The following is a 14,450-nucleotide window of genomic DNA, read 5'->3' as shown; positions in this document are numbered from 1 at the left end:
GGGCTGCCCTGCTCCCTCACACCCCGCTCCCTCACACCCCGCTCCCTCACACCCCGCTCCCTCACAGCCCGCTCGGCTCCCCTGGGGATGCTCCGCTCCCTCACACTCCACTCACTCACACCTCGCTCCCTCACAGCCCGCCCGGCTCCCCTGGGGATGCTCCGTGACCCCGCGACCCTCGGGCTGTACCGAGGGCTGGCTCCTCCACTTTCCAGAGCCCCTACGTTCCAGGGCTCCAGCATCCCTGTGCCCCTGTTTCCTTATGTCCCCGCATCCTGGTGCCCCCATATCCTGATGTCCCACGTCCTGGTGCCCCCCTTCCCAAGGCCCTGGCATCAGCACACCTTGGGCCCTGGCAGGCACCACTCAGCCAGGTGCCAGCTCTGCCCTCAGCTCCTGCATTTCACACTCAGCACCTGCAGTGTCGGGCGAGAGCGGTGATGGGGCTGCCAGGTACTGGTGTAATTATCTAAAAGCAATCAGCTTCCCATAAATTAAGGAGCACAGCATAGGAGCGAGGGCTGCCCGCCCAAAGGGACTGAGCCACGTTGCCCTACATTTTCAGAAACATCCATGGATTTTGAGTATCTCCGCTCACCCGGGACTGAGTGCCTCCCAACCGAAGCCCTGGCTCAGCAGCCATGCCTGCAAGAGCTATTTTGGGGTGGCCAGCTATTTCCAGCTCAGGGATTATATTTTTATTGGGGGTGGGGGCAGCATGTGGATGTACCTTCCAGCAGGGACTAACGAACGGGGTGGGAATCAGCAGATGTATGCAGGGCTGGGAGGTCAGGCCCAATGGAGAAACGTTCCCCTCCATGCTCTGTGCCGACCCCTGTAAAACGGCACGTAATCCCCTTTACTGGGTTTGCTTTGCCATGAAGTGCTGAACTCTGGTTCAGCAGCAGGGCAGGCTCTGCTCCTCCAAGCGGGCAGGAAACACCCCAACTGCTCCAGACAGGAGAGGGGCTGACCTGGCCCTGCCCCAGCAGGGTGAGCAGCACCAACCTGCAAAGGAAATGGAGGGGGGGGGGGATTAAAGAACAGTCTTCTTCTCCCCTCTCTGAGCTTCCTTTAGATTTTAGCTATTTCTCATAATAATCACTGGGAAATTACTAGTCAGGAGTGCGGTTCCTGCCCTTTAATCTCTCTGGCTGCAGTGCAGAATTTTAAAGGGGTTCCAGGATGAACAGGCACAAGACAGATATTGCTGATGGACAGAGGGAACTTCAGTACAGCTGCTTACGGCTCAAAGAGAAATTTGGATTTCTATACATTAAAAGGAAATCTCCACTTTTATCCCTTCCATCAGGGAACACTACAGGTCAAATGGCTTTGGGAAGACTTTATCAGTGCGTTCTCTTTCTGGCCTCTCCCAGAGCCAAGGCTGGGTTCAGACAGGTGCCCAGTTTCGGTCTATTCAGACAGTTTTGCTGTTTCTCTGCACCTGCTGCTGTCAGGGAGCCGTACCCATGGCACCAGGGATGCTCCAGGGGCTCGTTCAGTGCCCGTGCCCATGGGTGACAAACCAGGACCCGCTGTCCTGCTCCGTGGCTGGCACGTGGCAGCACCCATCCCCAAAGGTGCTGTTCCAGCCCTGATCCCAGACTTTTCTCCACCCCAAGGAGAGTTTGCAGGCTTGCCCTCTGCTCTCCTTCTCTCCGACCTCTAATGTTCGTGCTAAAAATCCAAACTCCCCGTGGACTTCGGGAAGCAGCTAATGAACTGCGAAGCTGACATCTGTAACTGCCGGTCAGGGGTAATGTTCTCCCAAGCTGCACAATTAAAAGTTGGAGCATTTATTCCAATAACAAGGAAAGTTACTGCTATTGGTACCAACCAGCCCAAATTCTCCACAGTGGCTCTGTAGACAGACCACGTCTGTCCATGTACTCACGGAGCACCGCCTCTCATTAGCAGGTTTCAGCCTCACCAATTGCCTTTCAATTCTGGCAACTCTTGTTTCAGATCAGAGACTGAGATGCAGAGTTTGTTAAGATCAGCATTTTTAAGGTCAAGGTGACGTGAGACCCCAAACCCCCATGAAGATCCATGGCTGCTGAGAGCCCAATTTCTGAAACAAAGAGATCTCGGGCTCCTAAACCAGCTAGGGGGTTTGGGGATGCTATGGCAGGCAAGCAGGCTGGCAGCCCAGCTCGGGGCAGGTCCTAATTGCCCAGGCTGCAGCCCAGTGCTCCGGCTGTTGGGACATCCCCTCTCTGCCGTGCAGCGATGCCAAGGGGCTGCATCCCCCTCGCACTGCCTGGAGAACAAGTTCATCTCTCTGGTGCTGGAGAAATCTGCATTTATGTTTTGTATGCTCTATAAATTCAGTGTCGTAATAAAAAAGGATCTAAATCTTTACTGAATAATTCATTTTCACGCATAGGGAAGGAATAATGACCTATATTATATTCCATCTATCATTCAGCGAGTTGTGGAGATTGATCGGCCGGTGGGTTTCGGAAGTCCCCGGTGAGGAGCAGCGCTCTGTGGACTGCTCTGTCTGCTGCCCAGATGTGGCTTCACCTGACAAACATTATTTAGAGAGAATTACAGGGGGTGATACACGGGGGAGCTGCCAGGAAATCAAAGATCATTTAAAATGCAGAATATGTCATTGCAAACAATTGGTCTTCCTGAGGCATCTGTGCCTTTGGTGTTACCCCAGTGTCTGTAGCACAGTGCAGAGAAACCAGGAGATGGGCTGTGGCAACCCTGTCTTGGAGAAGATACAGCACGGAGGAGGGAAGAGATGTCTTCCGAGTCCATGGTTTCAGACCACTCAGAAGAGTCAGGGCTGTCCAGATAACATCCACATCTCCAAAAAGCTGGGCAAACACTTTCTCTGTGTGTCTGGGATTCACAGTGGAGGACAGGTTTTAAAGTGCTCAGCACCCAACAGCTGTGACATTTGTAGACAGAATTTCAACAGAGCACCGACTTAGTGCGTGGGATATTTTTGGTTTTGTCTTATTTTAGGCTGTCTGTCCATTAACATCCGCCTGCATTTCCTCATGGTGAGCTCTACACCTCTTCCCAGGTTGCCGGTCCCTCCCTTTGTTTCCAGCTGCTCCCTCATCTGAAAGGAAACCAGCAAACCCAACCCTGCCCAGCCCCAGAGATCACAGAGCCCAGGGCCAGGCTCTGTCCCAGGAAAACAAACAAAAACCACTGGAGTTTGGGAGTTACTTAAAAACACGGCAGCCAGTCCCTAAACTGGAATAGGCTATCCCAGAACCAGTAATTTTAGGGAAGCACTACTGGTTCACACCTGTTGCAAATGGGACTCTCTATCTTGGGTAGACACTGAAGTTTTTCCTGGTCAAGTCCCAGATCTGCATCAAGTTATTTCAGCATTTGCTAATGAAGATGTTACACTGACCTTATTAAAAACGTCAGGATTTTCATCTTAACTGAGAAAACAGCATTTTTTCAACTGTTTCAAAAGAAGAATAAAACCCAAATATTATCAAGCCCATCTTTCATATGATAAGGGAGGAGGGGGAAGCTCTGCGAGGAAAGATTTCAAAGCCTGCTTTGTTTTCATCAGCTTTGAAATCAACAGACAGCCCTGAGAGTTTTGTTTTTCAGAACCTCAGTGTTTAATTCTATTTACTACTTCCAGGCAATTCTATATATACACACACTGAAAAACCCAAGCAGCTCACTTTAAACAAATCCTCCTGCTTTTTTCAGATGTGTCATTGCTCCTGCGGGTAGGATTGCAGGATACAGATCAATTAAGTTAAAACCAAAAACAAAACGGGGAGGAGAGGCAGGGGGGGAGCAGGGTTAGTGCTGTCCCTGGGCAGTCCTCCCTGCTGGATCCGGCTCGGGTGACTGTCCTGTGGACACCTTGGCTTCAGCTGAAGGAGGGGTTTAGTGGGGAATTTTCCAAGGACCTTTCCCCAGCTGCATTGGCTGATAGAGCAGCTGGAAATCCATCCTCCCACTCCTGTGCCTAGGCATATCCAAGCACCCCAAGTTACCCCTTCCGCTGTCTCTCGCTCTGAGGTAGACAGAGTTATGCCAGGAATCCCATTTCCTTCCCTCTCCCAAAACCAGGCTGTCTAACTTATTCTCTGACTGATTAATTTTTACCAAAGGCCTTTAAGAGCCTCTGATAAACTGCTCCCAAAGTCCAAACTAATATTATTAACTATGAATCTTCTCCTATAAATAATTCCCAGAAGTAGATCAATGCTACCACCGAGTCAATGGATTCACTGGAATCATTTCTTCCTGTTACTCCTGGATTTTTTTTCCCTGTTGCCACTAATCAATTATGATGATAAAACTATCCTGGAACACCCCCAAAATAAAGATAAACAGTGTGTATTATCAGAGGCTGGGGCTGTGCGGGGTGCTGAAGCTGCGTTACCTTCTCTGAGGCACATTTGTTTTCCTCTCCAGACAGTAAAGGAGGCCCAGTAAATGAATGGTCTGGTGTAACACAGCATTAATTCCCTGACCTTCCGCATTGAGTGACTAAGAACCTCAATCTCAATTATTCCTTTCATGATGGAATCTAAAATAGACACAGCAAGTCCTCACACTTGCTCAAAACCAGGAGAGGTGGAATGAGACGAGCCAGCCCGATCACACTGAAACCACATCCATTATCAGTTCCATGTCATTCAGAAAAATCGACTGTGGGAGACAGCAAGAGCATCCAAGGAGAATCATTGCAAAACGTGCACTGGCAGGATGTGTATAAATACAGACACTCATTTATATGTGCACATGCACTTAAAATTCACAAGTGTGGAGCTGAATCAGGGGTAGGAAAAACAAGTCACTCCCCAGAGGACAGCATCGCTCTAAATTAACTACAGGCAGATCAGAACTGATGAAAACACCCTGAAAGGTTGATAAGCAAAGTTTCCTCTCTGTAGATGGTGGGGAACCCTCACATTTTGAATTTTGGGCACTCCTGCGCCTCTGGCACAATGGAAATGGCAAACCCATCACTTTTTGGTGTTTCCTCTCTGACTTTAGAGTTAACTCCTTTATTTGCTTCTCTGGTTAATCAAATGATTCTTATTGCTGATACAGCAAATTCCATGACCATTAGGTTCACATCAAAGGAGGTGATCAAGAAAGTTTACATGAAGTTTTAGAGTATCCCAGCACAGATCTTCAGTGGGCATAAAATTCTCACAGTCACACTAACGTATATTGGCTAAAGATCGACTGTTCATCCGCGCACCTTTGAAGGGATTTTCCTGCAGCTGCAAAACAAGGACAAACCCAGGCCCAGCTGTAGGACCCTCTCTGTGCACGGGGCTGTTCTCCAGCCACTCTTCTCCCTGCCACAGCATCATGCAGTGCACGCAGGACTGTCACCAAGGCTCCCTGGTTCCCCCACCCTGGAGTTACCTTTAATGGAATTCACTGGCTTTCCACATAATTCACTGCTTTTCCAGCAGCAGACGAGAACTGAGCTCCCGAGTTTGCCTTTCCGGCCGGGGCCTGGCACAGCACGTGGCGAGGCTGCAGCAAGCCTGGGAGACAAGGAGTCATACACAGCCTGTGGCCAGACCCTAAATTCCAGCATTGTACGTCAGGAAGAAATGTGCCTGGGAAATGCAGCTGTAACTACATTAAAGCACCATAATTCAATTCTAACCACATCATTAGGGAGGTGCAGATCAGATAAGCATGAAGAGCTGAGGAGAGAGGAAGCCGGGCTTTGCCCGCTGAGGGAGCCGTGTCCCAGCGCTCCGGCCGCCCTGTGCCCCCAGCCCCTGCAGGGCTGAGCAGATTCCGGGCTGGGAGAGCCTCAGGCTTCCTCCTCGGGGGATGTCACACCATTTAGACTGCAAACCCACCTCTCCAAGAGGCATCCTCTGCTCCCTCCCTCTGCTCCATCCGGGTGCACCCCAAAGGGGCAGACACTGCACCCCTCCCCTGGGAGGGCATTGTGACCCATGCTGACCCTCACCCTGCTCATACACGGCCTCCAGACCCTTCCCAGAGACCTCCAGTCTTCCCTGGTGAGGGGATGAGAGTGAGGAGGAGCCACTGGACCCCACAACAACCTCCTCTGGACTTATCCACCCGAACATGCTGCTGTCCTCATCCTCCCTCAGAGCATCAGTGCCTTGGCCAAAACCACACCAGACCATGGACCAAACCCCAGTCTTTGAGTGATTAGCTCCTACCAGGGAGCATGCTTTGCCTATACTTAAGCAATTCCTCAGCTTTAAGCACCCTCTCCCCTTAGATTTAAAGCACTGATGTGCCGCCTGTCAAGGTCCTGGATTCTTGGTCTGACTTTTGTGCAGCGATAAGATTAACTCTTATGTTCCAAATCATCCTAAGAGAGGTTAATGCTGAATTTGTGCTTCTGCCTTTGCTGAATCAGGGCTTTGCCAACTTCCTGCTTTATTTATTTGGCTTTCTGTGATTGCTGAGCCAGGATGGCAAGGATCCTACCTTGAACCTCCCCTGGGACCTCTTCTGATGAAAAGCAAAGCCTGCAAACACTGCTGCATTAGGAGAGGAGTTTCATGAAGATTCATGTCTTTCATATTGTTCTATGAAATTAAAGAGCAGAAGGAAAATCACTTTCGAGGAAGTGAAGATCTACCGCAGCAATTTAGATGTAAACGTAATTAAGCAACTGGCCCTGACATACCCGTCCCTTCTTGGCCAAAGTTCAGCTGGAGTTTCCACTGATGTCAAGACCAAGCTATGCAAATAATTAGAACAGGCTTGGTCAGGAGAGAGACTTCTGAAAGAGATTTTGGGTGACAAGGTCTGTAACAATGCTCCCCTTGCTCCTTCTGGGATCCAGACCTTTGAGTCCTTCATTTCCCTTCCAGCATCATCCACCTGCCACGTGGTGGCTTACTGTCCACACTGAAACACATCTGAAAGCCCGTGTGAGCCCACCCTGGGGGTGGCACAGAGCCAGGGTAAACTGCCAGCAGTGCCTGGGTGAGCTCAGTCTGAACTCAACAGCCCTGAGGTGACACCCCCATCCCACCTGGAGCTGGGGTGAGCCAGAACCAAACGCTTCACTGACTGAAATAAGAACTGGGCATTTAACACTTGTTTTTCAGAACTTGTTTATGAGCAGGCACAACTACAAATGCGCAATTTGTAAGTGTAAACACACAAACTGCTCTTAAGCTGAGCTGGGAGCACTGAGCTCTCATGGTGATGTTTAGGGCTTTCCCAAGTCCCTGTGCATGAAGTGGTTTTCTAAAATTGCTGGGGTTTTAGTTTTTGTTTAAAGTAAATGTATAGTCTTTGATACTCCAAGGAAAGAACTTGGAAAACGTGACCTTTAGAGCTTTGAAACTGGATGACAAAGAAAAAGAATCCAAAGGACAATCCATTAAAAAATATACATGGCTATTGCTTAGTCAGCAGAGAAAGGAAATAAGGACGGTGTGTTTTGTGTGGAGGTCAGGATTGACAGCACCCTCTTATGTATCCTTAAAACATTGGTGGGATAATGTGGCACTGGCAAATGTCTCTGAGGCATCACTGCTTGCCCAGTTTTGCAGGCCTGGGTGCTGAGCTGGGGCTGCCTGTGCTGAGCCTCCAGCCGTGCCCAGGTCCCCCAGCTGAGGTGACACACGTGGCCACACTGCAGGAGGTGACATTTGCCTTCCTGCCAGCTTCACCTTTCCAAATGAAACCCTCTGCATCCTTGGGGAACCACACCTGGAGGCCCACAGGAGCCCAGCAGATACCCTTCCTGCTAGGACGCTGTTTAAAGGAAAAGAAAAGCTAAGGGACAGCACGATACTGAGCTGGAGTGGACAGAGACTGCTGTACCTCTTCCTGAGGCCAGTTTAGAGTGACACACCTTTAGAACTCTGCTGCTCTCATGATGTATTAGTGCGATGCATCAGCAGAGCAGCTTTGCTCCAGTGCAGATGGAACACGTCCTGTTACTTATGTCACATGCAACTTTTCCCAGTCACTCCCCTTCCCCTCTTTTCTCACCTCCTTGTGGCGCTGAGGTTCACCACAGATGTAGCTCTGCTGGTCTGAGTCAACCCAGGGACAGTGTTTTGTTGCTCTGTATCAACAACAACAAAAAAATTAAATTTAAACCAACACAAACTTAGCCGAGAAAGTAATAAGACAGCAAACTCAATTACTGTTTCATCTGGCATTATTGTAGCTTTGCTGCTCTTTGTCAGGGACTTCTTCCAGGCAAAATTGGAGAGATTATCTTGTCTGGATGTTATGAAGTAGCTAATCCCTTCCGCAAGTGGAGGAGAGCCAAACGCTTCACGTTGGGCCAGTGGAAGTGTAAATACGGTGACAAAGTGCTGCCATCAGCTCCCTGGCTCCAGGGGCTGCCTTTTCCCAGGGCTTTGCACGCTCCACATCCGCACAAGACACCAAGATTTCTCCAAGCTCACCCAAAAGATTCCCCCTTTCCCAGCCCAGAAGGTGCTGGAGCTGGTGCATTCGGCACAGTCTCCTTGGCTGCTGTGGGGAACAAGAGGGACAGGTATTTTTAGGGAAGAGAAAGGCCTGCTGAGCTGGCTCTGTCCCAGCCCTGCTGGGACACATCCCTCCAGGCAGTGAGTACGGCTGGGGAAGGCAAGGACTCCCCTCCAAAGGCACCCAGGAGTCAACAGCCCTGCAGGCAGATCTTCCAGGGCAGGGCAGAGCTCTGATCCTGCTGGGAGGGAAACAGAGGCAGAATTCCCATCTTGTTGCCCCCACAAACCCAACCTGGCAGACCCATCCCTACTGCCCTCCCCCAGCATCACCCCATCCCAGCCTGGACTGCACCATTACCTCAGTGAAGACAAAGTCTTGTTTTCACATAAAAAAGGCTGTTTTCTGGTCAGCTCATACTTCAAGGTAAGCAGGGTGAGTTGGCCTTAAACAGAAATTCACAGAGGTCTAATCTTTAATCACACTGTACATTAACCCAGAGCACCACGTTCCTGTAAACAGCCAGCACCTCTGGGCCCCGTGTGAGATCACTGTCACAGCCCTGGGAACACGGAATCCACCAGTCCTCGTGGAGCAGCATCTCCAGGATGAACCCTGCTGGCCTCCCTCCTCCAGAACCATAACAGAGAGACAACACAACACCCCCTGCCCATCACCCCAAAACGCAGCAGCTCAGGGAAAACACATCCGCAAGGCTGGGGAAAGGCTCGGCTGGGAAGAGGAGCAGCGGCGGCCCGTGCGGGTGTGTCTGTGTACACCCAGCCCTCCGCACCTTTAATGATAATTCCTTCCTTTCAGCAGCAAGCAAAGTGCCTGTTACAGCCCAAAATGATTTTGCTATTTTGACGCTGGGAAATCTGCAAGTCAAAGGTGAGGGAACGACTGTGCAGAGCAACCAACATTAAAAATCACAATCTGGCAGCGGCGGCGCTGGCAGAGCCCGATTGCCAATCATTTTTATACCTCAGCGCTTTAAATAGCAATAATGTGTTGAATGTGAAATTGCCTGTGCTGATGGGGGTTGCTGCACGTTATTAAAATCCAAGTGCTGGGACACACGTTACACATTTGTGATTCTTCAGAGACGACGTGGGGGGAGAAATACAAACTCCAGGAGAAATCTGAGGGAGGGGGACCCAGGAGGTAAAGGGAGAGGGAGAGGTGGGCAGCCAGGTCTCTGAAAGATCACTGCAGTACAAAAGGCAACAGGGAGAACACTTCAGCTCATCTGGATATGCCCAGGAAACAGCCAATTATTTCAGAGTCACTGAAGCATTAAGTGATAGAGATTATTCCCTATAATCCTTATTCCCTCTGCGATTCCCTTTGGGTTTGGCCCATTCCAGAGCCACACTTGGCCCAACACCTGAGGCCCTCCTTTGGAGCCAGGGCTTGCTGTGCTTTCCGGTGCCTTTCTCCCTTCCCAGGAACAAAAGCCCAGTGGAAGGTGCCCCCACATCCAGGTCTGCTCCCCCAGCACTGTCTGGGTGAGGACACAGAGCTGAGTCATCCCCAAACCCGCTGCTTCACATCTGCATGGGACCCTTTCTCCTCCCAAATCAGGCAGTCACCATCCACTCCGACAGCCACATAACTCCCTCGGGATGACTAGAACCCTTAATCCATGATTTCACAGTCCTGCTTGGGTAAAAGCACCCACATGCAATGCAGATCTGTGTAAAAACCATCTCTGCATAAACACACTCCCGAGAGAGGAAAAGGGATGATGCAAACACGGTGTTATTTCCATCCATTTACAAAGTTATTGCAGGATTTCCTAATCTCCACAGCTCCCTACCTGCCCCCTCCTTCTCTGTCTCACCTTCCAGGTGCTTCTGCAAAGCCCCTCCAGAAAGGGACAGTCCTAGCTCGGATCTATACAGACTGTGAGTTGAGAGTAACTAAAATGACAAAAATCTGTGTGCCTTTAACAGTGCCAGGGTTAGTTTTGCTGCAGCATCATCGAGTGCCCTGGGCCAGGCTGGGCCTGGAGCTGCATGGAGGGGCAGGGCCAGGTGAGACAGGGGCATGGGAGCTGGAGAACTGGGGTGCACGTTTTACAGACAGGGAACAAAGCAGAGATTTAAGGTCCTGTCATATGCCAGAGTTTTATTAGTCCATCTGCAGCAGCTATAGGACTGATTTTCTAATTAGTATTTTTAAGAGGATAGGCATACTGGCAAAGTCCAAGTAATAAGAGGTGGCAGAATGGAATAAAACCTGAAGTACCTCTGTTCATCACTCCTGGACCTCACGCTCTTTATCAAGGTCACACAGAGCCAGTAGATGAGCCCATATTTCCCCAGCCCTTTCACCACCTCAGCCCCACGCCCAGCACAGCTCCTCTCCTTGCCACGCTCCAGCTTGGCTGCAGTTTGGCTCGAGCAGTGACTTCACCTTGAGGGATGACACCCTCCATCCATCCCTCCATCCTCCCACCCCACGGCACATCCCTGCCCACCCGCTTGGGGGGAGCTGCAGCACCCACGCACCTCAGACCCAGAGCCAAGGAGTACAACACACTCGAAATAAAAAGCCTGAGAAAATGGAAGTGTTAAATGAGGAGAGCAAAGCCTTTCCCTGGAGCTGGGGGTGCACTGTGCTCAGAGGGAAAGCAGCCCAGGCGGGGGGCAAAGGGGCCACGTTCACAGGCATTGGAATGCACTGGAGATGCTGAGAGGAGAAAAAGAGGTAAATAGAAATCCAGGGGAATGCAAGAGAAACAGCTGTGTACGCTGAGATGCACGAGATGTTATGGAAAATAGAAGGTCATCAGGATCCATGAAATTCTCAAAAGAAATAGGAGAAGTGGGAAGTGGAGATCGCAGGGAGACAGCAGATGTTATCGTGCCAAGACAATGATGGAACCATAATTACAGTGAGATAGAGCATCCTGCAAAGTCCCAGCAACACAGAAACAAAACAAACCCCAAACCAGACATGTTTGATTGGCAACTGGAAAAGGCTACGAAAAAGTAATAAGCATTTAGCCCTTCCATTACAGAAGAGTCAGGCAAGAGGAAGAACGAGGGCAGCTCTTTGCTGCAGAGCCAGAACTGTGCCCCAGAGGTCAAGCTGCTGACAAAAATCTGTGGATTTGTATTGGCCTCACACAGGAGAGAGCTGGGCACTCACAAGTGGGTTTTTTCTCCCCATTCTCAACAGCAGAGGAGTCCAGCACACACAGCCAGGGGCTGGGGTGCTCAGCAGACACCCTGCAGGTGCTTCTGCCCCATTCCTGGACAAACCCAGTCCAGATGTCTTGTCTTGTCCAAGGGCAAAACCAGGTGGGCAGAGTCTGGCACCGGCTGTGGCACCTCAGGGGGCTCGTCCCATCTCAGCTGCCACAGGGGAGTCTCCCAGGGGTCCAGAGGAGAATGAGCACGGTCTGAATCCAGGTCAGGGTTTGTATGCTTGGAAGCTCAGCTGTCCCAGCAAACAGCCCTGCAGTGCAGCAACAGTGCTGGGACACCGAGGGGACTGTCCCCTGCGAGATGAGAGGAGCCAAAGCTCATCCAGGGATCTCTCTGCATGCCCAGCACACACCAAGACCCTCTCAACAGGAACATTTTTCCCTGACTCATTCACACGTGTCCAGCTGTTGTCTCTGTAACAAACACACTGAACTTCACCTTTCCATCTCCACTCCAAGTCTGTTTTCAGTGGGAGCACAACGAGCTCACTTCATTTTGGCTGGGGGGGAAGAAATTATCTGATTCAAGAAAGAGAAAAATCTTGTTTCAATGCTCTGCAACAGCTCTGGGGGAAATGCACACCACAATCCCAGAAAATATCCAAACAAATTGGAGGCCAAGCTCTGCGAGTGAAAAGTGACACTTTCCCTTTATCATCTCAGGTCCAGACACCGTGTAAGGACAAACCTGCACAAGCAGAGATACAGTCTGGACCTGTGAGCAGAGAGGAACATCCCAAGCATGCAAATCAAGATTCTGTAGATGCAGTTTACAGCCCAAGATGACACATCTCCCTCCAAGGTGTGGAGCCGAAGGGCCGCGCTCCCCTCGCGGCTCAGCCCGGAGCGATCCTGTGTGAGCGCCGCGACGATGCTCGAGTGCCACCTGCTGCTCCCCTCGCTCCTTCCTCCTTCCCACGCTTCACATGGCACCAAAGGTCAGGGTTCTCCCGGGGAAGGGACGGGACCTGGGGCTGCGAGGAGGGGACAGGGCAGATACAAACCCACCCCAGCCACCCTCTGATCATCACGACTCTTTCCTTGTAATTTGTGGTGTCCCTGCGGCCTCAGCGTCCCAGGGCAGGGCTGGGCACCTGCAGTGCTCCAGTGCTGCCATCCCTAACCCCACACCTGCACATGACACACTGGTTTGTGCCCCAGAAGTGCAGCCACAGCACCTGCCCAGGCAGCAGAGACACAGCAGAGTTAGAGCTATGACAAGGCAGCCAAACATTCCTGTCCTGTGATAAAACAACCTTTCCAGTGGTGAACAAGGATCTCCCGAGGGAGGACTGGGTTCCCTGGCATCCCTCTTGAGCATCCCCTCCACCCCAGGGCCAGGAAGCTGAGGGGCAGCAATCACAGCAGTGATGCTGGGCGATCCTGGGGGAGGTCTCTGGGGCAGGCAGAGCTCAGGAGGGGAATGTGACAGAACCAAGAGATGCTCATGCTGCTACCTGAGGCTACAAATGAGAGAGCACTACCTGAGGGCCTGAGAAGTGCTTCAGGTGCACCTGTAGAGTGACAGACAGTCTAGATCCACACTAGACAGCATACATGAGGGAAAGGCAGATCCAGGGATTACTCTGAGAGTGCTGTTATCCAGAAATGAGGGCACCTCACTTGAAACAGCCTGAAATGTCTCTTCAGTGTTCCTGACTCCAAACTGCAGAGTTTGGGTACAAAAAAGAGTAACATCCCCTAGGCAACACGAAGGGTTTTGAAGCTGGGACACGAAGTGCACAAACCAGTGAGTCACTCTGATCCATCTCCCTGCTCCCAGGGGAAGGCTGAAACCTCGGTGCAGTCACAGCCACAGCACGACTCCCATCACCCCCTCCTGCTCCCCACAAGGGTGGGGAATGCCATCAGAAACATCTCACCCTGCCTTCAGACTCCAAAACATTCACCTGGGCACGTGCAGCAGCATTTTTGTGGTCTTGATTCAGCAAAAGGAAGAACATTCACAGCGTGTTTGCACCTCAGCAAAGGCTCTGCAGGGCTAGAAAGGGCCCAGGGCTGAGTGTCTGGGGCAATGTTGACACTCCCTGCTCCCACCTCTGGGGTTAAACACAGCCCAGCAGCTCCAGCCTGAGCAGAGACAGGGGACAGCAGAGGAGTCCATGAACTCTGTGGCAGGGTGGACAGGCCACAGCAGGGCCAATACTCACCTTCCCAGGTGACAGATGAGCCAGGGAGGCTTCCAGGCAATTTAGAAAGCAAACAGGAAGCACTTGGTTCCCTCACACGGAGTTAAGTCTGGGACACGTCCTCAGGGTGCTGTCAAGGTCAGAAGGACAAACTGCAGGGGTTCTGTGTCCAAGGAGCCTGGGCTGGCTGTGACACCAGGCTCAGCAGTCCCTGCACTGCTCACAGATGGGACCAGGGTGGCAGGGCAGAACTGCTCCGACATTTCCCCTGGCAAAGACCTCCGAGCCTCTCCTCCAAGTGCCATCCTCTCCCCCTGTTGCCCAATGCAGCTGGAATTTTTCCTCCAGCGTTGCTGGTCTTCTTTTTGAAGGGGGTGGGGGAGGAAGGGGAGAGGAAGCAGAGGTGACTGAAGCCAAAACACAGCTCTGAGGCAACAAGCTAAATGCAAGACACATGTTCTTTAACTCTTGCTCAGCAGCCTCCAGCAGGGACAGCACCGAGGCGGGACCGGACAGATCTGTGTGACACAGGAAAGTGAAAACTCAGCCTGCAACTGATTTTTCTTTTTAGGAAAACCCACTGCCAGTGGAGTTCCCACCAGGGAGCCCCTGAGGCAGGTTCCCAGCTGCACACGTGGCTGGGGGGGTGAGGAGCTGAACTGCTCCTGCTG

Source organism: Empidonax traillii, unplaced genomic scaffold (assembly GCF_003031625.1).
Source record: "Empidonax traillii isolate 1590-97213 ecotype Southwest subspecies unplaced genomic scaffold, ASM303162v1 scaffold135:size1941959, whole genome shotgun sequence".
NCBI classification, from domain to species: domain Eukaryota; kingdom Metazoa; phylum Chordata; class Aves; order Passeriformes; family Tyrannidae; genus Empidonax; species Empidonax traillii.
Note: the sequence above shows the minus strand (reverse complement) of the source record.